At 35.6% G+C, this 27,047-nt stretch overlaps 1 long non-coding RNA gene and 1 pseudogene across 1 annotated transcript; both read left to right on the top strand.

Moving 5' to 3' along the window:
* The first annotated feature begins 5,669 nt into the window (after positions 1-5,669).
* On the top strand, positions 5,670-6,496 carry LOC119767460. Its single transcript, XR_005277527.1, has 2 exons — positions 5,670-5,834; positions 5,896-6,496. It is a non-coding gene; the product is annotated as an uncharacterized LOC119767460 (long non-coding RNA).
* An 11,066-nt stretch (positions 6,497-17,562) lies between these two features.
* Positions 17,563-18,060, top strand: LOC119766870 (annotated as a pseudogene).
* Positions 18,061-27,047: the final 8,987 nt, after the last annotated feature.

Here is a 27,047-nt window from a genome sequence, read left to right as displayed (position 1 = left end):
TCAAAAGTTGCGGATTTTTGTCCCTAAAACATATCAAAAATCTCGAAAATCAAAAATACGTATTTTGGGAATTTGAGTTTTGTGAAAAAAGTTAATAAAAAATCGGAAATTTTTTTCCGTGTACCTATTTTTTCTAAATAGTCCTTAACAATACCTACAACTTTGCCGAAGACACCAAATTGATCAAAAATTCCTTCAAAAGTTACAGATTTTCGAATATTTACGTACCATTTTTGTATGAACAGCTGCCAAATTTGTATGGAAATTTATATGGACAAACTAATGATGCAAAATGGCTTCTTTGGTCATAGGGAAGGCCCCCACAAAGTTTGAGCCAAATCAAAAAATACAAAAAATAAAAATGGTCGAAATCGGCCGGTTTTGTAGAGAATTGCTCAACTTATTAAACTCTCTAAAGGGTGACAAAGCCTACGGAAAAGCTTATGTTCCCAAACCTGCGCACCCATCAAGAAATTTCAGGCTTATGATGGCTCCCCCAGATTTTGTTCCTTTTTTTGGGGTTGGTCGACGACCATTCAGCCATTATGGGAGCACCTTTTAGTGGTCAATGGGCGGTCACAAGCTCACGATTGAGGAAGTATTTCTATACCTTTTTTTGTGGGATTTCTACAAAAAGGAGGGTGGAAAAAATAATAAAAACCATAGTTTTATCTGTGGCCTATCAGAAAACGCATTAGACCACAGGAGAGAGGGGGGGCTGGGGCTATTTCGTGAGTCAACTTTAGGCGCGGTCTCTAAAACTCTAAACAGAGAAGAAAAAAAGAGGCAACATTTTTATTTATGTGGCCAACACGGCTACTGTTCATGTCGTTGAATTTTATTTGCTCCACATCAGAGTTTCCTTCTTTCAGCATCTTAGCTCTTTGAAGTGGTGGATAGGGTAAAGGTTGCTGTTTTTGGTTACCTGTTTTTCGTAATTTCTCATTTGTTCAAAATTGTAATAAAAATTTAATGTTTATAAATTTTCGTTGAAACGGAAAAAGTTTTCAAATGTTTACCCTCCCCTATAATCAAAAGTTTACTTAATTGTTTAAAAAAATCCTCAAGCTCCAAATAAAGGCCGTTGTTTATCTTGGAGTTTTATTTGTTTCTCTGAACACATTACTGTGTGGTATAAAAGAAGAAATTATTATTATGTATACATATTATTCTTTTCCTTTTCTTTTCTCCTTGATGGCCTTATCGGCATCACGAGACCCTCCATCGAGTTCCTTTCCGTTCCGGCCACGGCCACGCCATCATGTCCAAGAGTTGTCCTCCCAAGGTCCCTCCGCGTCCCACCTCTCCCCCCTTCTCCACAGTTTCGTCAGATTTGTCTTTCTTTTCCATTCATCATTTCCTTCGTCGTGCGGAGTTCGTTCTCGGATTTTACTATACAATCTCCGTCCATAAGCCCCCCCTTTCTGAGCCGCGGCAACGGAGAGCAGAGCAATAATATTAATATCTAACCGTTCCAAACATGACAAATTTAATTTCAATTTCCAGGCCGAACGTCGTTGGTGGTCCTGGTCTGAGCTCGAGCTCTCTGCCCTCTACCTACCTACTGCTGTACACAGATATACTGTTGAATGTTGAGCTGTCGCGGTGTTGTTGCTGCTGCTGTTGATCTTGTTTCCGATGTTGCTACAAATGATGTCTCCCGAAGTTTGGCGCGCTTTGGATTGCCTTTGGCTGCTGGTTTGTGTTTTATAATTTCTCGGATTTTAGTTACAATAAAAAAACGTTACTTAATCCACCCTTAGGTGGTTGGTGCCTTCCTCTCATTCAAAGGGTAATGCTATCCAAAATAGACACGCTCATGGGAAGGTCGCATAATATATTTGGAATACGTTTTCATCAAAATATCTGAGATCTGGCCTCCAAAAAGTGTTTAAATAACACTTAAGTGCTTTTAACTTTTGATAGGGTTGTCAGATCTTCAATGTATTGGTCGCGTTGGAAAGGTCTTTTAAATACCTTTCTAAAAATTTATAACATGTCGGGGTTTCTTACAAAAACCACCCTTTTTACAATCTTCCGAACTTTTGTTAAAATCGTTTTTTTAGCATAACTTTTGAAGTACTTAACTAAACTCCATAATTTTTAATAGCGACTTATGGGACCCCAAAACGGATCGAATGACGCCAAAACGGACAAAATCGGTTCACCCAATGTCGAGATAATCGAGTGACAATTTTTTGATCAACATCCCACCACACACACAGACATTTGCTCAGAATTCGATTCTGAGTCGATAGGTATACATGAAGGTGGGTCTAGGAGGTCTAATTGAGAAGTTCAGTTTTCGAGTGATTTTATAGCCTTTCCTCAGTAAGGTGACGAAGGCAAAACCTGTCAATTTATTTTGTTTTGCGTTAAAATAAAAAATGATCATAAATGGTTTTAAATCCTGTTTTTACCGTTGTACATGAAAATTGATATAGGGTTTTAGTTCCTTACTGTCAAATGGTCCCGCTTTGAGTTGCGGCTATCAGTGCGGAACTAGCCCTCAAACGAATGTACCATTTGTTTACATTTTGACATTGGCCCAATTACAATATTTTGCTAGATTTTTCCAGAAGGGTGCTGTGTCCTATCCCTCGCCTAGACCAGACCAAAATCCACGATAAAGCAAATCTTTCAGACCAACACTGTCAGATCAAAGAGTAAAAAGCAAGCTTCCCTGCACCGTGCGGTACACGCGGTACAACTGTACCTCGGGTTTGCTTTGCGCCTGCTTTGTTCGGTTTACACCCGTACCCGACTCACACGAACCGAGGGTATTTTGGTTCATCGTACCAGCGCACCACGACACTCTCGGTTCGCCGCGTCGGTTTTGTGTCTGGCACTCACCCATGGCATGAACCCGGTATATGAGTCAAGGTGCTTCACTCGTTACGTGCCGAGGTACGTTCCGTGGTACGCGCTGGCGGTACAAAACGGGTTCAATACCACGACACGTACCTAGAGATCCTAAATAGGGAGACTGGACGAAGTGAATTTGACGTACCCAAACAGACGCGAGTTTGACGTATCCAAACAAGCATTTGCCTTTACGCCCAGCAAAACTTATCAGTGTTGCCAAGCTCAAAACATAAGTTGCCAGATCGATTTAGGAAGCTTAGACCAGTCTCCCTATTTAGGGTCTCTACACGTACCACGGCACGCTGGGTTCATGCCATGGGTGAGTGCCAGACACAAAACCGATGGGGCGAGCCGAGAGTGTCGTGGTGCGCTGGTACGATGTACCAAGATACCAATACATAAATAGGTTCAGGCACGTACCGAAGCTAGAAAACCAAACCCGCGGTGTGCGTTGGCACTGGCGCATGGGAAGCTTGGTAAAAAGTAAACAATCTTGGTCTTTGATGAAGGTGCACACAAATAAAAAGTATTTTCTTAAGAAAAGAAAATTTTAAAAGAACTTAATTTTTAAAGTTCAATGACTGGATTTGGGCTACAAAATTCAATGTACGCCAGAAAATGATTAAACAGTGTGGCGTCCTGTACACCGACAATTAAATAAGCAGTTAAGAGCCTTATTCGTCCACTTTAATTTTTGATCGCGTTTCCGGTTTACACCTGAACAATCTTGAAATTATTTATGCGGATTTGTGATTTTTCTCGTTCAATCATTCCCTTGGATTTTTCTGAGTACAATGACCCATTGCACGACCGCAAAGTATATAAAATTGATTTTTAAATCAATTTAAAAACAAATAACTACGCAGCCCTTATTGACAGAAAATGTCCTACACAGCTAAAAAAGTAGTAATCCAGCTGCGTGTACAAGGCCTGTGTGTAAAAAAAGTTTTGCATTATTTTATGAAATTCTATGTAATATTACACCCTGAAATATGAAGCCCATCAGTATGGGAAACCTACTTGACCGATATGTCAAGCTCATATATGCGTTTATCCTTTCCATTCTTCATCGGTATTATGGCCAAGTGGGCTAAGGCGCCAGTCCTTACTGTTGGTGTTGGGTTTGAATCCCGTCGGTTGCAACTTTTTTTTTGTGTTTGCAAACATTGTACATGCTACGTGTAATATTAAGTGTTTATTTTGACGAAGGTGATGTGCATGCTTTTGCATGCGATTTTACCATCGGATTTTTTGCTGTGTAATTGACAGCTCGTTCCAAGGGGACCATGATTGATCCATCGAAAAAAAATTGTCTTGTCAATTTATTATTGTTTTTATATCGACACTAACGTCATGTCTCCGATTTTTTTCCTTTAAGGACGACATTGGAAAGAAACGACGACTGTTAGTATCCAACTGATCCACGAAGCGAAAAAAAAATTGATCAGAAATGGTTTTTAATCCTGTTTTTTTTTTACCGTTGTACATGACAATTGAAATAGGGTTTTAGTACCTTACTGTCAATTAGTCCCGCTTTGAGTGTGTTAGTATTTTTTCGATAGAAATCCTCATGTTGATGACACCGTGCTCTTTGCAAAACAAACAGCTGTCATTAAAAAAAACTCTCAGTTTATTTTTAAACCTGCTGTTGACTCAATGCCACGATAATTTTTAAGTTAGTTTGAAATGCTGACACAAACAAAACTGTGTTAAAACAAACGAAATTACAAATTATTTTATTAGAATTATAAAAAAAACTCAGTAGGCGGTCTTCATCGTTTGAATGGGAATTAAATTTTGAAGTTTTGGAGAAAGTCACTTTTTATTTTACGAAATTGGGTATATCTCTGCTTATATTGAACCAAAATAGATTTTTCATGGAAATTGTTCAGAAAACTGTTCTCTACGATGTGATTGATTTGAAAATATTTAAAAATGTCATGGTGTAATATGACAGAAGATTGAAAAATAATTTTGGGAACCTTTGGGTAATAAAACAACAAATTACAATAAATAGCTTTTTAATAAAATACTCTTAGTTTAGCAATGTCTAAGCTTGAAATATTTCGCCGGACCCCGCAAAATGTCGGGAAAGAGCCCTTCTTTCATGGTGCCAAATATCAGACTAAGGCTTTCTAGGTCCAGTGAAAAAAATATAATTTAACCCAAAAATGACGAACTCATCGTCACAGTGTCCTGATGCAAACAATGATCGAGCTGTTACTGTCACAGCCCTGCGAGGTATATTGGCTGACATATCGGGTAGTCAGTCGAAAAACCCAGCTAGAAGTCGCCTGACATTTTTTTTGCTAGAAATAGATAGGAAATCTGATGCAAACAAACGTCTAGCTGCCATGTAAACATACTTTGAATGTGGTGGTAAATTTCTGACTAGAAAGTCTTTTTGCCGAAATTTAATATTAGAGAACCTGGAGCTTATTAAAGAACGGACATCTCTTTCCAAAAGTACCAATCGAAGCACGAGAACTGTCAAACGGAGGTACCAATCGAGCACAAGACAATGGATCTTGCTCGATTGGTACCTCCGTTTGACAGTTCTCGTGCTTCGATTGTTACTTTGGTTTGAGATGTCCGTTATCTAATAAACTCCAGGTTCTCTAGTCAATATGATGTTGTCAACCATTACTCAAAACTGAGTAAAGCCCGACCTACTCAGATAACTGTGCAGTGAGCACGCAATCTGGCTTTCATCGACTTCGAGCCCTACGTCGAGATGGATCACGAACGGTCATAAACGTCAATTGACAGGGCAAAGGAAAAAATGACTTAGCTGTCAAGTTTTCGTTGATCTTGGACTTTGTAGAATCAACAACTTTCCTTGGTGTGACTTGCGTCAGAAAACTAAAATTTTCCAAGATTGCCGGAGCAGAAACGGAAAATAGTAATTCAGGTGGAAATGGTTAAACGTGTCTTGCTAAAACCTGCATGAACATTTATCGGAAATAAAGGTAGGTATTTTTTTCATTACGTATAAGGTTATTTTATTTATTTCGGGTTTTTCCACTGCAGTCATCTCCGAGCTGTTCGGCGCCACAACCCACCCTCGGAAAGTCTCGGAATCTAAGCTAAATCCGGCGCTGCGGTTTTGAAGATCAGCCAAGTTATCTGCAGGTGCCGAGCAAATGCTGCGGACTGTGGATTTGCAGATTTGCGCGAGACGTTTATGTACATCATCACCGTGCATTCAGTTCTTGTGCAATAATCAGGGCTACGATTTCGCCAAAATGACGAAGACGACTCCTCTGGAACTTATTAATCGCGGACTCGAAACGGAATCGACTAAGTTTATTCACGCTTATCTCGGAACTTACGGAAGCGCAGAACGAAGATGTCCGGGCGTATGCCGCAACGTCACCGTCAGTCCCAATACCGTATCGGCCATACCACCGAGCACTCACTGTCTCTCTCTCTGGTATTCACCCCAATCCTGTTTGCGAATAATTCATTAAGATACGACGCTCTCCATCTAGGTCCTCGACAGAGTAGACTAATGAAATGAAAGTCCAGCGGAAAGTGTTAATTATAATAGTTCTAAATTGGAAGCCCTACAGGCTCTCAAATGTATCGTTGAATGTTGTTACACTAATAAATGCAAAAAGTCCTTGTTTGATTCTTATTTCTTTGATTCCTCCTAATTCAAATATCTGTGATCAGATCCTGTTAAATAATATCATCAATTAATTAGTGCTCATAACGTTTGATAAGATTGTTTCTTCATCATTCTCGTCAAAATATCAGACATCCGGCTTCAAAATATGTAGTGTATAATGAGCACTTAAGTACGTATAACTTTTGATAGGGTTGTCAGAACATCAATCTTTTAGACGCGTTGGAAAGGTGTTTCGATTACGCATCCGACAACGGGTCACATGATAGATCCGGACATCATTTTCGTCAAAATATCTGAGATCCGGCCTAGAAAAGAAGGATGAAAAGTACTTAAGTGCTTATAACTTTTGATAGGGTTGTCAGATCTTCAACTTTTTGGACGCGTTGGAAAGGTCTTTTGATTACGCATCCGACGACGGGTCACATGATAGATCCGGACATCATTTTCATCAAAATATCTGAGATCCGGCATCAAAAATATGTATGAAAAACACTTAAGTGCTTATAACTTTTGATAGGGTTGTCAGATCATCAATCTTTTAGACGCGTTGGAAAGGTCTTTCGATTACGCATCCGACGACGGGTCACATGATAGATCCGGACATCATTTTCATCAAAATATCTGAGATCCGGCATCAAAAATATGTATGAAAAACACTTAAGTGCTTATAACTTTTGATAGGGTTGTCAGATCATCAATCTTTTAGACGCGTTGGAAAGGTCTTTTGATTACGCATCCGACAACGGGTCACATGATAGATCCGGACATCATTTTCGTCAAAATATCTGAGATCCGGCCTAGAAAAAGAAGGATGAAAAGTACTTAAGTGCTTATAACTTTTGATAGGGTTGTCAGATCTTCAACTTTTTGGACGCGTTGGAAAGGTCTTTTGATTACCTATCCAACGATGGGTCGCATGATAGATCCGGACAACGTTTTCATCAAAATATATGAGATCCGGCCTAGAAAAAGCGGGTAAATAACACTTAATTGCCAATAACTTTTGCTAGGGTTGTCAGATCTTCTATGTTTTGGGCTCGTTGGAAAGGTCTTTTCAATACCTTTCTAAAAATGTATAACAAGACGGGGTTTCTTACAAAAACCACCCTTTTACAATCTTTCGAAGTTTAGCTAAAATCGTTTTTAAGCATAACTTTTGAAGTACTTTTCTAAACTTCATAATATTAACTAGGGTCTTGTGGGACCCCAAGACGGATCGAATGAGACCAAAACGGTCCAAATCGGTTCAGCCAGTCCGGAGATAATCGAGTGCACATTTTTTGGGTGCACGGACTCACATCCAGACACACACACAGACATTTGTTCAGAATTTGTTTCTGAGTCGATAGGTATACGTGAAGGTAGGTCTACGAGGTCGAATAAAGAAGTTCATTTTTCGAGTGATTTTATAGCCTTTCCTCATTGAGGTGAGGAAGGCAAAAATGAGGTCAAAAAAATTTTATGTATGAAATTTCGATTTTTTCCAAAAATCACCAGTTTTTCAAAAAATCATAACTCGGCGGCAGATTTTTTTGACCATGTTTCTCTATAGCTCAAAAGTTGCGGATTTTTGTCCCCTAAAACATATCAAAAAATCTCGAAAATCAAAAAATACGTATTTTGGGAATTTGAGTTTTTGTGAAAAAAAAGTTAATAAAAAAATCGGGAAATTTTTTTTTCCGTGTACCTATTTTTTTCTAAATAGTCCTTAACAATACCTACAACTTTTCCTTCAAAAGTTACAGATTTTCGAATATTTACGTACCATTTTTGTATGAACAGCTGCCAAATTTGTATGGAAATTTATATGGACAAACTAATGATGCAAAATGGCTTCTTTGGTCATAGGGAAGGCCCCCACAAAGTTTGAGCCAAATCAAAAAATACAAATAAAATCCATTTCCGGTTTTGGTAGAGAATTGCTCAGTTATTAGATAAATTTAATAAGGGGTATCGTTTTTTACACAGAAAAAAAGAGTTGAATTTTGGAATGTTGAAAATTTGTTAGGTTGAATATTACCTCTTTTTTTTGAGTAATATTACATAAAAAATGTGTAATAATGTGAACCTGATGAATATTCATCAAATACTGATGAAAATTCATCATTTTCTGGGGTAAAATTAATAATTTTTTTGTCACAAAATCTGTCACCATTTCCTGTTGAATATTACCATCATTTTTTTCTGTGTATGTTATAGCAACTTTTAAGTAAAATGTAGTCACAAATAAAGTGACATATTTCGGCGTTGCAACGGCACGAAATATTATTGCAGATTTGGATTATAAATTGAATTTGCTACAAGTAGTGACTATGGAAACCTAATCTTAAGTCGAACTATTACACAGAAAAAAAAAATGATGGTAATATTCATCAGGAAATGGTGACAGATTTTGTGGCAAAATAAATGATAAATTTTACCCCAGAAAATGATGAATTTTCATCAGTTTTTGATGAATATTCATCAGGTTCACATTTTTACAAATTTTTATGTAATATTACACAAATAAAGAGGTAATATTCAAACTACCAAATTATCAACATTCCAAAATTCAACTTTTTTTACTGTGTACGGATTAATTCCATACCGTACGGATTTTCGACCCTCTTCGTGGATTTCTAACAGGCCGGATTTTTGTACGGATTTTCTCGTATTAGACAGATTTGTAGTGAATTCAATGATGACAATAACAACTGTTTTGATTTAAATGGGGGGGTCAATTTGAGTAGTTCAAAGTTGAAAAAAACTTCAATTTTCATTGGGATTATGTTTTGAAAACACAACATTTCACATAAATTTCACGGACATAATAAATTCTAAAATAACCTATAAAATCTTATGTTAAACAACCAGAATGATTTTTGTACAGTTAATTTTATATTAAGCATCTAAGCTAAATGACTTTCAAGCTTATAACTTCCAGTTTCCACGGGGACCATCTTACCAAATCATCAAATTTTGTGGGAATTTCACGGGATCAAAGAAAAACTAACACAAAATGGCTGAATTTTCACGAAAAAAATGGTGAAATATTTTTTGTCGAACTCTTTTACAGTACACTGCCGTTCTACGCATAATTGTCCCATGTCAGTTTTGGGCGACTTTGACTTTATGACATTTTTAAGTTTAGTTTGATGTGTACTTTAAGAAAAACACATAAAATCTGGTACTTTGTTCGCAAATTAATTAAAAACAACACCAAGTCTGTTTGTCCCATCGTTGAACTTCAACGCATAATTGTCCCACCAAGTATTTTCTTACACGAAATCATTAGTTTTACTAAGCATTATGTCTTGTTTACCTGTTGTATAGCAAGAGAAACTTCCAAATAAGGGTGATAAACTACTAACCGGTGCGATTAGGGACACATAGGGCGAATAGGAACCCACGGGACAATTATGCGTAGAAACACAGAAATCGGTCGAAAAATTTCAATCGCGTTTTTCCCAGTGGCACTTTTTTGAACATGTGACAATTATGCGTAGAACGGCAGTACAGTTCATGGAAATTTCAACTACACTCAAAATATTTCATAACTATCCCAATCAAAGTGATAAAAAAGGCAAGAAAATGCAATGTATGCACTTGATTGCATTTTGTCCCTGCAAATAAAATAAAAATAATTTAAAAACAAATTTTAATCAATTTATTTTAAGTTTGAAGCAAAAAGTATTCATAAATCTAGAGTTTTTTTTGATTAGGTCCTATAAACATATGAAAGACAATAGCTTATAGGTCCTTTTCAAAAAAAAGTCTGGAAATGTTTTATAAAATCAAAAATAATTAAAAGTAAAAATAAAAAAAAATACTAGCCTGCAAAACAAAATAAGGGAGAGCAATTTCATGTCAAATGGGGAATCGGTTGTACCAGACAACAGCATTTGAAAATTACCATCTCCGATTCTGCTCAAATTTGGCAGAGCTGTTGAGACTATCAAAACATGCAAGAATCCCGAATTTCATCCAAATCGGACCACCCCCTCCATTTTTGTGCCCTCCCGAAAAATCGACTTTTTGGCGATTTTTGAGCGAAACCCCTATCTTCAAACGACGATAACTCAGGAACCACAAGTCTTAGAGAGTCAGTCTTAGACTCAATTTTGAAGGAAATTGGACGTAGAATCCATTTCCGTGATTAAAATCTAGATTTAAATATATTTTCTACCTGTATTGCGCAATTGAAAACTTTAAATGGCCGTATCTCAAAACAGCCCTATTTATTTTTTAAATTTGACCTCACCATCGTATTCCCCGGACAATTTTACATACGAATCACTTATCGGCAGAAAGGAATATGTTTCGTTCCAAAGATATCGAATTTTAAAGTTTTGAGTATTTGAGATTACCTACATCAGCTACACTCGCCGCATCTGCTAGAAGCACTCAGTCGTGCTGATCAATAATTACTACCTGGTTTTCTGGAATATGAATTATTTTTATAATTTTATACGATTTTATATACGAGGCATTGATTCCTTGAACAATCTATTTTTTGTTTAAGGAATATTTATTGAGTAATTTTTAATGCACTGTTTCTCCTGATCTCAGTGTCATTGAACCATATTAAGTAAAATTGGAACTTTTAATATTTATTTGCAAGTGCTACAGTAAAATACAATTTTCAAAAATGTATCATTTTTCTATTATTTTCATATTTTTCCTAATTCCTCATTTCTTCCCACTTTATCAAATTATTTCTTGCATGCTGTAGTAGTTGAAATAATTCTCATGTGTTCTAGAGCTTTTTGCCATGTGCGGTAGCGAAATAGTGCCATTCAGCAGAAACCCCAGAATCGATTTGAAAGATTGATCATATTAAGGGTACACAGCAACGAAGGAAGTTGTTGTCTTCTTATTCCAAAATTGTCAAACTTACGGACCCAATCCTGCAACAACTTGATTGTAAAAATAGTCAAACTTTGATGTAAATTGCTTTGTGGACAGTACATTAGGGGATGAATAAAAAAATAATTCGTTAGCACCCGTAGTTTTGAAGACATTAAAATGTCTGTAACAAAAATCTGGGTGCAAAAGCTCTGGTTGATGTGCACCGTTAAACCGATTTTTTTTATGGTGAGCCAGTTTCATCTGAATTAATGATGATTTTTTTTCAATTTTGATACACTTAATTCAAAAGCAAAACCATATACTTCTAATTCTTGTGGACAGCAGCTGTATCGTCTTCCAAGATTTCGAAATGATTGCCAAACAAAAAAAAAGATTATTTTTCGTAGGGTGTCGAAATCAACATAACTGAATTTGATCTTAATCAGATAATAAATCAGATTAATCTTTGTGACTTTCTTACATTTTTCAGGTTTATACTTTCCAAAAATCCTCCTCCTTATCGTACACTTTTTCTTAAGTGTTACTTACAAGATCAATTGCAATTTCCTGCTATGTCTGCGGGAATTCCATTTTGCCCTGTATTGCGTGTCGGTCTTGCTCTGTCCTGTGGGCTAATTTGCTAATGATTATTTGGGATGAAATCTTATTTCAATAAATAACCAGGTAGCAGTTTTTGATCAGCGCGCCCGAGTGCTTCTAGCAGATGCGGCGAGTGTAGCTGATGTAGGTAAGCTCGAAAACACAAAACTTTAAAATTCGGTATCTCTGGAACGAAACATATTCCTTTCTGTCGATAAGTGATTCTTATGTAAAATTTGCCGGGAAATACGATGGTGAGGTCAAATTTGAAAAATTAATAGGGCTGTTTTGAGATACGGCAATTTAAAGTTTTCAATTGCGCAATACAGGTAGAAACAATATTTCAATCCAAATTTTGATCACGGAAATGGATTCTACGTCCAATTTCCTTCAAAATTGAGTCTAAGACTGACTCTCTAAGATTTGTGGTTCCTGAGTTATCGTCGTTTGAAGATAGGGGTTTCGCTCAAAAATCGCCAAAAAGTCGATTTTTCGGGAGGGTACAAAAATGGAGGGGGTGGTCCGATTTGGATGAAATTCGGGATTCTTGCATGTTTTGATAGTCTCAACAGCTCTGCCAAATTTGAGCAGAATCGGAGATGGTAATTTTCAAATTTGCATTTTTTCTTGCACACTTCAGGTGGAATGACCCATATTGCTGTATCTCGAAGCCATCGTGTCAAAAAGTAGTCAAATACAAACTTGTAGGAAATTAGACGAGCTTTTTGAAAAAAATACACTGAAAGAAAAATGCACGCCAATTCTATGAGATTTTTCAATTTTTAAGTTAAAAAGTTGAATTTTAAGGTGATGCACGATTTTTTTTCGTTCAAAATTTTTGTGAAATTAGCCTATAATGTGACAAAAAGACTCACGAAAAATGCAGGATGGTATGTATCTCCTAAAAAAATACAAAAATCATTTACTGAAACTGTTTTTTGAAAAGTGCTCTAAACGTCAAAATTTTCAAAAACCGAGTACGGGAATTGATTCTCCAGACAATTTTACATATTGACCACTGTCCTAAGTTCAATCCTTGTCATGTTACAGCGATGATTTTCATATTTTCTTAGGTGAGTTGCTCCATCCTGCATTTTTTGTGAGTTTTTTTGTAACATCTTAGGCTATTTTCACAAAAATTTTGAACGAAAAAAAATCGTGTGTTAACCTTTAAATTTCACTTTTACCTCTAAAAATCAAAAAATCTCGCAAAAGTGGCGTGTTTTTTTCTTTCAGTGTATTTTTTTTGAAAGCCCGTGAAATTTCTTAAAAGTTTGTCTTTGATTACTTTTTGATACGATGCAACGGCTTCGAGATATCAGCAATTCCATTTGAAAAGAACCTTAACCGAAAAAAAAGTTCTCCGATCGGGCTCAAAATTTTTCTGGAGGTTCCTTGCCCAAAATAATTAGACCCGTATTTTTTTGTTTGGCCAACTTTTTCGTAATTATAATACGCAACATTTGGTACCCTAACATGTCTAGGTCATCGTTGAAATTTTTAAGTAATCGCAGTTTTAGTGAAAAAAGTTGATTTTTGCCGATTTCGTTATTTTCCTGTTTTTGCGCGTGGCGCGTCGAAAAACTCAGTTTTTATTTTCAAAAAATCATATCTCGAAAACTTACTGTTCGACATCGCGAGGAATCCGATAAAATTATTTTCAGACATGGGACATGTCAAGATAGATTTTTGAAACTTACCACTTTTTTTTTTCAAATAGCCAAAATCGGATGAAATGACGCGGAGATATGATTTTTTGGAAAAAGTGGTTTTTGCTAAAATGACGAAAATTGCCATTTTTCGAACCACTTTAGCACGATGTAGGTCACCCTAATGGCTCTAATTATTTTGGCCAAGGAACCTCTAGAAAATATTTGAGCCCGATCGGAGAACTTTTTTTCGGTTTAGGCTCTTTTCAAATGGAATTGCTGTATAGCAATATTTAAATTACGAAATACAAAAATATTCATAACACTTACGCCCTTCTAAAATGTCATTATCAAGTGAAACTGGCTCCATATCAGGGATGGAATAATCGCAAAAAAATCATTTTCGCTTGTGAACTTTCTTCATCCGCGAAAGAGAGAGGAGGGAAATCACGCAACAAATAATCGGTCCCGATCTTCTCCAAGAAAATCAATCTGCTGGTGATTTTTTGTGAATTTCCTTGTCAGCACCACTTAAACATTTTTATTTCACTTTGTTTACACACATTGCCCATCTACAAAATGTGACAGGTTATTTTTCGACGTGTGACGTTACACTTGCAAGTGTAGTAGTGAAAAAGATGTTCCGCCGAGTAATCAAGATGATGATTTTTTTAATTTCTTTTACCGATCTAACGTGCGCGAGAGAGGAGAGCTATGCTCCCTTCGGATTTTTTCTCTAGATGAACGTCCAATGATTTTCTTTTGATGAAGATTATTCCATCGCTGCTCCATATACAAAAAAAAAAATGCTTACTTTAACGTAGGATTACATGTCTACGAAGTTTGATTGAAATCGGAGAAGGTCGAGAAAAAAATACCTAAAAAAAATCCTGTTTTGGGCTGGAATTGCTCGGGAGTAATACGAGTATTTCCAATCTGTAATTCCAAAACTCCAAATTAAGAAAAATGACTTATAATCCGTAAAATAATACCAATAGATTGTACTTTTATTCAAATTTCTGGACAATTTTGATGAAAGAAAGTACAAAAGAGCTCAAAAAGTAAATGATATATTTATTTTGTTTTTTTTTTTTTTTTCAATTAAAAACTAATTAAATTCACATTTAAAGACATTGTGAATAAAATATTTGTTAAATTTGATATTTTTATGCAATGATTTCAAAAATCCATGTTCCATGTCATTTTTCATATCGTGATTAATTTTTTATTTCAATGTATTATTCCTGGACCCTAAACCCAGATCCATCATTGATAGTCATTGCTTCAAAAAAGAATGACACCATCTACGACCTTAGAAGCTGTAATTTAATAAAACGTGCTGATATGCCAACATTAGGTTCTCATTTGAATTGCATGCTGATTTCCTTTATGTATCTTCAAATACTACTTATTTTTACACCCATTCCAATCAAGTGACTGCAGCCTCCTACAACAAAAGGAAGCGACAAACCCCCGTCCTAAAAAAAACCCAAAATTCAAACATTGTGTTCGTTCATGTCAAACACACAATGTGATTCATCTGTTCTGCATTTCCTGATGGAGACCGCGGCCGTTGAAGGGTTTACAAAAAAAACGTTCTCCAAAAGGAGCCCCCCAAAAGAAGCAAAACCAAAACAACAAAAACAAGAAGGAAACAATAAGAAGAAAAAGACCCGGCCCACCCTGGCACCGGCGGCACAATAGCCGAAGAGACCAACCGAACGAAACACAGACAGACAAGCGACTTTTAAGGAAATTTGCCTTCTGATCGATATTTCGAATTGCTCTATTAATATTTCAGCATTCACGAAATGGGACCACCCAGCGAGATTCATTTTAAAATTAAACCATATTCAGCCAACCGACGCCATAATTTAGCAGCAGCAGCAAGAGGTGTGTGTGTGTGGCTGTGTGTTTGGTCTGGGGGGCCACTGTGCTGTGTCTGGACCACGTCTCCGAGACGTTACCTTGCCATAATCTTGTTGCTTGTGTGTTTGTAGGTAGGTTTGTTTGAGTGTTTTTGTAGAGGGGTGGCTCTGAAGTACGTATTTTTTTATATTTACGAAAAATGAGATAAGAGTTGAGTTGAGTTGAGTTGAGTTGAGTTGAGTTGAGTTGAGTTGAGTTGAGTTGAGTTGAGTTGAGTTGAGTTGAGTTGAGTTGAGTTGAGTTGAGTTGAGTTGAGTTGAGTTGAGTTGAGTTGAGTTGAGTTGAGTTGAGTTGAGTTGAGTTGAGTTGAGTTGAGTTGAGTTGAGTTGAGTTGAGTTGAGTTGAGTTGAGTTGAGTTGAGTTGAGTTGAGTTGAGTGAGTAGAGTAGAGTAGAGTAGAGTAGAGTAAATAGAAGCAAAGTAAATACATCTACGTAGTCTTCGACCATTCCCCTCCAAGTTACAATTTCCCAAGAGACTTGCGGCGACCTGGAAGCGAAGCCGGTGTGGGCCGAACCTGTGGCGGCCACCAGTCCAGCAGCCAACAACGAACGGCCTCAGAAGGTCCCCCCAATCCGCGTCCATCGCGTCGCGTGCTATGAAATTATTAGCCTTTTGTTTCCTCTACCGTGCCCGCCACCATTTCCACCACCAGTTGCCTCCATTAATGCAGTGATGACTTTTACCCGATGTTGCATGAAGGTTCCAACGAATCCAGTCCAGGTCCGAGGCAGGTCCCTACCCATAATCACATGCTAAATCCATCATCAACGCTATTGAGATGAGAGAGAAGGGAGAGAGTGCTCGGGCTCTACCTCCTTTCCTGTCCCAGCCCGGTTATGGTGGAACGACACTTAAATGATAACAAATTATAATTATTACGTGTTTTTGAAGCGATACGGTAATTGTGATACATTGTGTTTGAAAAAGGCAGGCTAATTGCTTGAAATTATAACAATGTTTAGTAGCTGCGGATTTTACGTTTTCAAACAAATCCTGTAGAATGATAATTTATTTTGTTCTATTAAATTTATATTAAATCTCACAAAAAAGTTTTTTTTTTCATTTGCATGATCAAGCAATTTAAGAGTTTCTTGAATACAGCGAAGAGAGTTGTTTTACAATCAGCTACCCACATCTTCGATAATTACCCAGCTATCATAAATTGTCAAGAATCCCCATTAATTAAGATATTCAAACAAAAGCTAAACAAGAAACATCTCCGAGCGAACATAATTGGTCATACCCAGGACAAGACAACGCAGAGGATGGCTCTGTGTTGATATGATCATCAAGGACAATAAACGAGGCGAAATAAATCACCTCGACACATTAGTTAGGGAAAGAGATGAACATCACCCATCCGTGATTAAGGGGTGAATATCGAAGTGGAAATGACGCTGGTGGTGGTCTCGTCTTAATCTCCCCTCGTATCCCCCGCTTCTACCCTCGACTGCCATGTGACTGTTGTAATAATTCCTTCTAGCTGGCTGCACATGAACAGCCGGAATAGTCCGAGATCCGTCCGTTGATCGCTCATAAACTTTACGTGCAGACAGCCTGGCCTGGGCCGGGAGGCCTAAGCCGGAGAACGATATTGGTTTATCTTATCGGGTGGCGCGGCGGCCAAGGCTTGAGACATTTGTCGGTTGATTTATGACATTTCGTCTTCGAATGGCGGAAAAGCTCGCCGGCCTCGATACATTGTATGACTGGGCCGGGATAAGTCCGAGAGGGGGGAAATGTCCAGCGAATGTAATGGGTGAGCTTGATCGTAATTCGTCGAGCATGCGTGGGTTGAATCGAGTTCGGATGGAATAAACGAGATTTTCGAACCCCAACAACGAATTTATGCTCAACCTTCAATAATTTTTAATCAATTATCAACATTCAACAATTAACAATCAACAATCAACAATCAACAATCAACAATCAACAATCAACAATCAACAATCAACAATCAACAATCAACAATCAACAATCAACAATCAACAATCAACAATCAACAATCAACAATCAACAATCAACAATCAACAATCAACAATCAACAATCAACAATCAACAATCAACAATCAACAATCAACAATCAACAATCAACAATCAACAATCAACAATCAGCAATCAACAATCAACAATCAACAATCAACAATCAACAATCAACAATCAACAATCAACAATCAACAATCAACAATCAACAATCAACAATCAACAATCAACAATCAACAATCAACAATCAACAATCAACAATCAACAATAAACAATAAACAATCAACAACCAACAACCAACAATCAACAATCAACAATCAACAATCATCAATCAACAATCATCAATCAACAATCAACAATCAACAATCAACTAACATCAGTCAACAATCAACAATCAACAATCAACAATCAACAATCAACAATCAACAATCAACAATCAACAATCAACAATCAACAATCAACAATCAACAATCAACAATCAACAATCAACAATCAACAATCAACAATCAACAATCAACAATCAACAATCAACAATCAACATTCAACAATCAACAATCAACAATCAACAATCAACAATCAACAATCAACAATCAACAATCAACAATAAACAATCAACAACCAACAATCAACAATCATCAATCAACAATCATCAATCAACAATCATCAATGAACAATCAACAATCAACAATCAACTAACATCAGTCAACAATCAACGATCAATAATCGTCCATCTACTAACATCAGTCAACAATCAACGATCAATAATCGTCCATCTACTAACATCAGTCAGCAATCAACAATTTTGTAGGAGACTGATTGTTAACATCCTTTTTAGCTGTCGAAATTTTTAAATAAGCATTTTCATAATATATTGTTGGTATTTAAAAAAGTTAAACAAAATTTTGTGCAGCCAACATTTTATAAACAAAAATTGCTTCCTGAAATATTTTTTTTTATTTATTTAAAATGTTAATGTCAATGTGCTTTTAAAACTTCCCAGAACAAACTACAGCCCAGACTCGATTACAGAGCGGATTCGTTAATTCGAATTTCGCTACTTCGAGTGTCCACTAATTTGAATGCTCGCTAATTCGAACGTATTCGAATTAAAAGGCGCTCAAGCGTCAAAACCAGTTGTCAAACTGATGTTGACGTTTCAACACCATTGTTCGACAATTTCCGAACACGGTGTTTCCAAGGTATGTATATTAGTAAGGTAAGGCGGGTTTTCCAGTTGTCAAAATAGTTAGTTAGCACGAAACCTGGATTTTATATGGAGATTTTCAGAAAAGTGAAAATTTTACCATTTTTCGGGCAAATTTCACCTGGTTTGTTTCTGTAGGGATTTTAAGCAATGCAAACTGAACCGAAACACGCTTTTAAAACAAAAATTTTGTTTGCAAAAAAATAAATTCAACTAAACGCGTTTTTGGTTTCGTTTGGCATGCTTAACAACCCCACAGAAAAAAAGTCGGTAAAATTTGCCCGGAAAATGGTAAAATTTTCACTTTGCAAAAAATCTCCATATAAAATCCGGGTTTCGTGCTAACCTTTTTTGAAATTTCGCCTTACCTTATCTAATCTACATACACGGAGAGACCGGCCGGGGCAAATCTAAGAAAATCTTGTTTAATTAAACTAAAAGTATGGGTTAATTTTTTACACAGTTTTTTTCAACAATCGATTGTTGATTTTATTAACCACCAGTAACTAAAAGTAACTAAAAAATAGTTGGAATTGCCACTTTTGTTGTTTAAATTGCCGAAAAAAATTCTAGCAGTCGACTGCTAGAATATTTTTTTCAGAAAATTAACATAAAATTTGTTGTTTTCAGCTGAAATATTGTGGAATATTCTGACCATATTTTTTTTTTAACTATTTTTCAACAATTTTTTTTTCGTTGTATCAACCGAAATATTTTTGCATGCAACAAATTATTAGTGGTTTATAACAAAACATTTCTTAATTTGACATAATTTATGTTAGTGTCGATAAATATTTTCTTTAATTATCTAAAAATCATTCGAGTTCGGGAAATCTGTTACCTTTTTGCCTTAAGCATCTTCAACAAACAGGTTATTAAATTAATACCGTCAACTGCGGTGAATCGGGACACATGGGGTGAATTGGGACAGCAGTTTTAACCATGTAGGAGCACAATATTTTGATTTTTCTGGTTGGTTTCGGTTATAACAGACTGAGACCAACAAAATGTTTAGATCCATTTCAAAACTTAAAACCATTAAATGCTCTAAACACTATACTGTCCCTATTCAGACTGTAGTCCCGATTCGCCCCAGATGAAGGTACTGAATTTTGGTTATTTTAAATGAAAATTGGCAGTAACAAGTACGTTTTTGTTAAAATTTACGAAAGTAAAATCAACAATTTTTTATTGTTAAAATTTCTGGGCACAGTCTCTCCGTGTACCTAGCGTGGTTTCAAGCTTTTGACAGCTGTCAATCGTTCCAATTAGCGAATTTGGATTTTCATTTGGATTTGGAAGTTCATGTTTGTGATATCCGAAATTCGATTTTTCGAAGGTTTATTAAAAACATCAGATAATCGAATCATGGATAATTATTTTCTTGTTTTTTTTCTCACATTTACATCAAATTCGAGTTCAATATTTTACCGCTCCATTTGGATTTAAAATTTCCAAATCATAGAGCATATTTGAGCTCTGCGACCCAAAACAATACTTTTTATTATTTTTGATATGTTTTTCAACTTTGGTAACTTGGCCCGTTTTTAGATACTTTTGCGAAAAATTCACACAATATGCATAAGCTATGATTTTTTGAAAACTAAAATGGATAAAACACATTAATAGAGTGACTGACAATAAGGCTGTTGCAAAAATTTTTTTAAAGGTTTTTTTCTTCCCCCTCCTGCCGGAAAAATCAGTAGCAATTTTTGTTTTATAAATATTTTAAAATTCCAATGATATTTTGTGGGCAATGAGTTTAATTAAAAATATGTTAAATTTTAGTGAATTTTCGATGTAAGTTTGAACAAAAAAATATTTTGCAAAAAAAACTTCTTGTTGGGCTAAAAAGTTTTTTTTGCATAATATTTTTTCGCTAAAGCTTATTTTAAAAAAAAGTGTACTAGTGTATAATGCATTTACCAACAACATTTCCATTGAAGTGTCGAAATTCTGGCCTAAAATTTAAATTTGTATTTTTTTATTTATTTGCTTTCCGCTTGACCTCGGTCAGAGCCGTGGAACAAAAACTTTGATAAATTATAACATCGGCTTAACCAATAATTCACATTTTCAATGTTTGGATAACCCCCAACTTCTTGGTTTCATCTTCTCTGCAACTTTGCCAAACATTTTTGTACTCTATTTTTTATATATTTTGAAATATAAAACTACCTAATGATCTGAAAGTACATAAAATCATAAAATTTAAATATAGTTAAGTTGGTGCATGCTTGTCACGCTATAACTCGAAAACGATATTTTTTAGAAAGGAGAAGATTGTCCAGACTCGATTATCTGAAGTAACCGGATTTTTTTTGGATAATCAAACTACGGATTATTGAAACTCGAATAATCGTGTCTGGACTGCATTATTTTTTTTTTGTCAGATTAAATAAAACCCGAACTGATTTTGGTGACATTTCGATGCCTCTGTGCTCTCTTGAACTAAGCTTGCTGGGATTCCTATCCAGTTAACATAAGAGTGCACAGAGGCATCAATTTATGGAGCTTGGAGGTACAAAAATTTCCAACGTATTAATTTCAAAACATTAATATTGAGAATTGAGAAGTCAAACTTACTGGTTGATCATTTGAAATTGAAAAAAAAAACTTGATGTTTAACTTTTTATTATTATTTACTTATGTACCGTCAGTGGTGTTTACTATGGGTTCAAAAAACGATACACCTCTCGTAATTTCTTAATAACAAAAACAATTTAAATAACATCGAAAATCTTTTATCGTAGAATTGTTCTTAAAAAAAAAATTGTTCTTAGATAGTTTATTAATATTTTCCTAAAATATGGTGTAATTTGATGGAATCTACCTCAAATGGCAATCGTTTGAAAATTGACCCAATCTCACCCCTTAGAGGGGGTGACATTGGGTCAAATGAAACTAAAATGATGCTCAAATACAAATATATGGTAAAAACAAGTCATCCAACAGTGTTTCTTGTTCGAGGGAATCGTATTGACATGCTAATATGTTTGAAGTAGAGATTTTCAAACATTTGGGTACTTTTTGATCAATTCCAACGAAAATTTTAAAAAGTTGATTTTTCGAGAGGTAATTTTTGGCCAAAAACGTACCTCAACTTTAGACAGCTTCCAAAATAACAGGATTTGTTCTAGGAACGAGATTTTTTCAGCAATGTCATCTTAGGATGCCCCTTGCGTAACCCTTTTAACAGAATTTAGTTTCATTGAGAAGTACCTGAGAAATGGTAAAATCCGTAAAAAAAATTACTTTGACCCAATCTCACCCCCCAGACCCAATGTCACCCCCACTGACGGTAGCCAAAACTCGGTGATGAGCATTGATAGGTACAGTCAATTAAACAAGTTAAGTTAAAAGTTGCTTTAAAAGATAGTTGAAACATAATTGAATCAGTTATTGTTACAAGTCTGATTTTTTTTTATTTTTTTTTATTTTCTGTCGTCATCAAAACCTAAACATAAGCCTAACACCCACGTTCAACGACAACCTGTCTCTTGATTCAAAATCCAAAGATTAAAAAACACAGACAATTCAACAAATCAATTTCCTGTCATCAAGTTTTCGCAAAATGCGAAAAAAAAGCCACACACCTCCTCGCAGGAAACTTTATACCCGCTCGTTGGGCTTTAATTTCGCACCTGATTGGCAATTGAATATATTGATATTTTTATCAAGTTTGTTTTTTTGCTTGCTTGCTTGCTTTGCTCCAGCATGACTTTATCAATGTGCCGTCGTCGTCGTGGCCAAATGACACCCCGAGGGCGGTCGACGTTCAACTTTCCGGCGAAAACACAGAGAGTGACGACGACGACGATCGACTTTTTGATTGTGGTGAGCTTCTTCTCTCGCTCGATAGCGCGCCGCACGACGAAATCCCATACAAAATCCAATTCGATATTATTATTATGTATTGTCGGTCGGTCGGGTGTCTGCTGCTGAGCTGAGCTCGTGGAGTCAAAGTGTGCTGTGCGCTGTGTGTGCGATGGATGGAAATGTGCGTCGAGCGTTGAGCGTCGTCTTGTGTGGTCCCTCCCCGGCTTGCTTGGGTGGTCGTTCTCCTGAAGCTGTTCGTCGTCGCTCCGACTTCGATGTGTGTGGCCTTCCTCCTTTTTGCTCGTTACTCTCCTGCGCGCTCTCTCTCTGCTGTTGCTGGTGGTGTTGTTGTTGTTGCTGGTTTGGCTGCCCGGTGTGTGCTGCTGCGATCTTACTGGCCTGCTGCGGCTGCTCCTGGCTGGTGATCTTCTCTCCCCTCTGCTCTGGTGTTGTTGTGGCCGGGCGCCACACAGGGAAGGGGATTATGCTGCAGTGCGTTGACTTAGAATGGTTGTTCAAAATTTAAATTGTCAACTTTTTTTTTACTCAAATGCAACAATCTTGCTTAAAATAATAAAACGAATTATGTTATTGGAAGGTCAAGAAGTTTGTGTTAAGTTTTCGTCTCCTGTTTTTTCCTAACCTGATATTGTAAAAAGAAAAAAAAAAAACGGTAGAAAAATGTTCAGAACAAAAAAAAAATCAATGAAATATGAATAAATAATTGATAATTTATAATTAATTAATAATTAGACAATTTTGTATTTCTTTGAACCTAATATAGTATTGGAATTGCTTCCAACAATGATTCGTATTCGTACAATGATTCATTTTGATATTGTAAGATATTCTAACAATAGATTTGGCAAGAGAAGGAAACAAACCTTCGAGGGAATATATTTTAAAATATTGATTTTTCATTTTTTTTTATCATGTGGGAAACATTCTTTCATTGCAGCATAACTGTAATCAAATTTAGGGCATTTTTTATATTTTGCAGCGCAAAATTTTGAAAAACTTTTTTTTTGCTCCATTTCCTCGACTTTTGCTGAAGGACAACAAATTTATAATGCCTAATAAAGCCTGCGCAAATATTTTTCAAAGTTTATGTTGAAAAAGAAAGTAATTTTTGAAGTTTTGATTTTGAAATAAATTTAGCCAAATATCAAAAATAAAACTCTATATAAAATAAAACAAAAATTATGTTGAATGGTTTACATTTGAAAAAAATCGACAAAATTGAGTCTACAAAAATCTCTGAAATTTTATTTGTTAGACATGGTGATCTTGAAAACATTGATCCGATTTTCACTATAAATAAACTTAACCTTGGTCTGTTCGAAATAAATAGTTTTTCAAATGTTGCAAATTTACTTAATCCACCTTCGAATGTTCAAAATAAAGATGTTCATTATTCTAAAAACTTGATTGTTTTGATTATAAATAGTGCACATTTTATAATTTATCTTTGTTGTTGAAATTTAATTGTTTGGAATTGCTATCCTGTGTAGTTTGAAAAATAACAGAATTCACACAACAATGCAATTGGAATTTGATGGTTTTTTTAGATAAACAACAATAACAACTAAATTAAAGTTTTATTTTTCAAAAACACTTTAATTTCGATCTTTGAAAAAAATATTAAAAGTTTGATCCTTATTTTTATTAAATGATTTTCAGAATGTTTTACGTGACATTTATAAAAATTGTGAATATCCATTAACAGGATTCTGAGTTACGTTTTTTAGAAAATAAATCTATCGGATTTCGGTACATTAATAACTAAAAGTACCATGCTTCTCCATCGAAATGAAATGAGCTACCAGTATTTTTACTAGAGACGATTGGTGCTTTGAGGGGCGATATATTTTTTTTTCAAAAAATCATTTCACGAAATCTTGCCAGTAGATGTTCTTCATTTTTGGATATGTTGCGTAAAATATTCTGAAAAATCATAGAAAAATACTATCAGCTATGAACTCTTTGGTCTCAACTCAAATGGTCAACTCTGAAATGGTTCCTTCAAATCAGCAAACATAGTTTCCATGTGCTCTAGAGGCGGGCAAAACCGCTCTTTTTTAGAAGCCGCTCCTTTCCGCTCGCTCATAAAAATAGCGGCTCTTTTGAACGGCTCTTTCGCTCTTTTTCAAAATTTTGATTTACATGTTATTTTTAGGCATGCGTGTGATTTTTTTTATTGGAGTTCTATCGATAATTTAAAAAAAGGAGACAATTTGCTTGCACCCCTGGTCTTAGCGGTCTAGCAATTTGAAGAAGGTTCTTTTAATTTTACGAAATCTGTTTATTTCTGCTAATATTAAACAAATGCTTATATTTTAGTAAGAATTAATATTCTGCGAACTGTTTTCTACATCCTGATATTATTGATAAAGTCTAGAAATGCCAAAACCAAGAGATTTTTTCATTTAAATGTTATGGGCTATTTAGTAGTTTTTTGGTGGAATTTTTCATGTCAGGCATTTTAAAAGGTTCGTTTTATATTTGATTAGTACTTAAATTTATCTTTACAATCAGTTTTGAATTGAAAAGTTTTTTATTTTGTTTAGGAAAACATTCAGTTTTACTTTTGGAGAAATAGCAAAGAAAATTGGAAAACTGAAAAATTTAAGTTTGAAATCTTTTAAATACTAGTAAAAATGCAATTTAGTGTCTTTTAGTGTATGGGTCATTCCATCTGAAGCGGAACAGCATTTGAAAATTACCCTCTCCGATCCTGCTCAAATTTGGCAGAGCTGTTGATACTATCAAAACATGCAAGAATCCCGAATTTCATCCAAATCGGACCACCCTCTCCATTTTTGTACCTCCCCAAAAAATCGACTTTTTGGCGATTTTTGGCCAAACCTCCTAGTTTCAAACGGCGATAGCTCAGGAACCACAAATCTCAGAAGGTCGGTCTTAGACTCAATTTTGAAGGAAATTGGACGTAGAATCCATTTCCGTGATCAAAATGTTGATTAATTTATTTTTCTACCTGTATTGCGCAATTGAAAACTTTAAACGGCCGTATCTCAAAACACCCCAACTTATTTTTTTTATTTGACCTCACCATCGTGTTCCCGGCCAATTTTACATAAGAATCACCTATCGACAGAAATGAATATGTTTCGTTCCAGAGATATCGAATTTTAAAGTTTTGTGTTTTCGAGATTACCTGCATCAGCTTCATTCGCCGCATCTGCTAGAAGCACACAGGCGGGCTGATCAATAACTGCTACCTGGCCATTTATTGAAATAATATTTCATCATAAATAATCTTCATCAAATTGAGCAAAAATTAACTGTATAATACTGTAGGAAACTGAAGTTTAATCGCAAATGTTTATCTGCTCAAAAAAATTAATGAAGTGAATTTCTGTGTTAACCCACTGGACAGAGCAATGACGACACACAGTAAAGGGCAGAATTGGATTCCGACGGAGCGAGCAGGAAAATGCAATTAATCTTGTTAGTAACACTGAAAAATAAGTGCACGATACATTATTGAGTAAAAATATGAATTAAAATGAATAAAATTTGTTGATACGTTGTACTCTAGTGAAGGACGATCACAAGGAGTAGGAAAAGGATTTCTGGAAAGTATAAAACTGAAAAATGTAAGAAAATCTGCTAATTCTCCAAATTTAGTTGCAATGATTTCGACACCGTCCGAACAACAGTGTTTTTTTTCATCTATCATTCTTGGATTCTTGGAACACAATACGGCTGCTGTCCTCACGTATAAGGATTTTTTTAATTAAATGTACCTTGACCAAAATCATATTTTAATGAAATGGAGCTGGCTCACTATATAAAAATTGATTTAATATGATCAATCTAAACCATAAATCAGAATTATGGTAAAGTGTCAATAATAAACTATAATAATAATAATAATAAAGCAGGTTTTGGGGTTTTTGCTGAATGGCACTATTTTGCTCCACTTCATTAATTTTTTTTGTGCAGATAAACATTTGCGATTAAACTTCAGTTTCCTACAGTATTATACAGTTAATTTTTGCTCAATTTGATGAAGATTATTTATGATGAAATATTATTTCAATAAATGTCCAGGTAGCAGTTATTGATCAGCCCGCCTGTGTGCTTCTAGCAGATGCGGCGAATGAAGCTGATGCAGGTAATCTCGAAAACACAAAACTTTAAAATTCGATATCTCTGGAACGAAACATATTCATTTCTGTCGATAGGTGATTCTTATGTAAAATTGGCCGGAGAACACAATGGTGAGGTCAAATAAAAAAAATAAGTTGGGGTGTTTTGAGATACGGCCGTTTAATGTTTTCAATTGCGCAATACAGGTAGAAAAAAATAAATTAATCAACATTATGATCACGGAAATGGATTCTACGTCCGATTTTCTTCAAAATTGAGTCCAAGAACGACCTTCTGAGATTTGTGGTTCCTGAGCTATCGCCGTTTGAAACTAGGAGGTTTGGCCAAAAATCGCCAAAAAGTCAATTTTTTGGGGAGGTACAAAAATGGAGGGGGTGGTCCGATTTGGATGAAATTCGGGATTC

Source organism: Culex quinquefasciatus, chromosome 2 (genome assembly GCF_015732765.1).
Source record: "Culex quinquefasciatus strain JHB chromosome 2, VPISU_Cqui_1.0_pri_paternal, whole genome shotgun sequence".
Classification (NCBI taxonomy): domain Eukaryota; kingdom Metazoa; phylum Arthropoda; class Insecta; order Diptera; family Culicidae; genus Culex; species Culex quinquefasciatus.
Note: the sequence above shows the minus strand (reverse complement) of the source record. Positions and strands in the feature narration are given on the sequence as shown.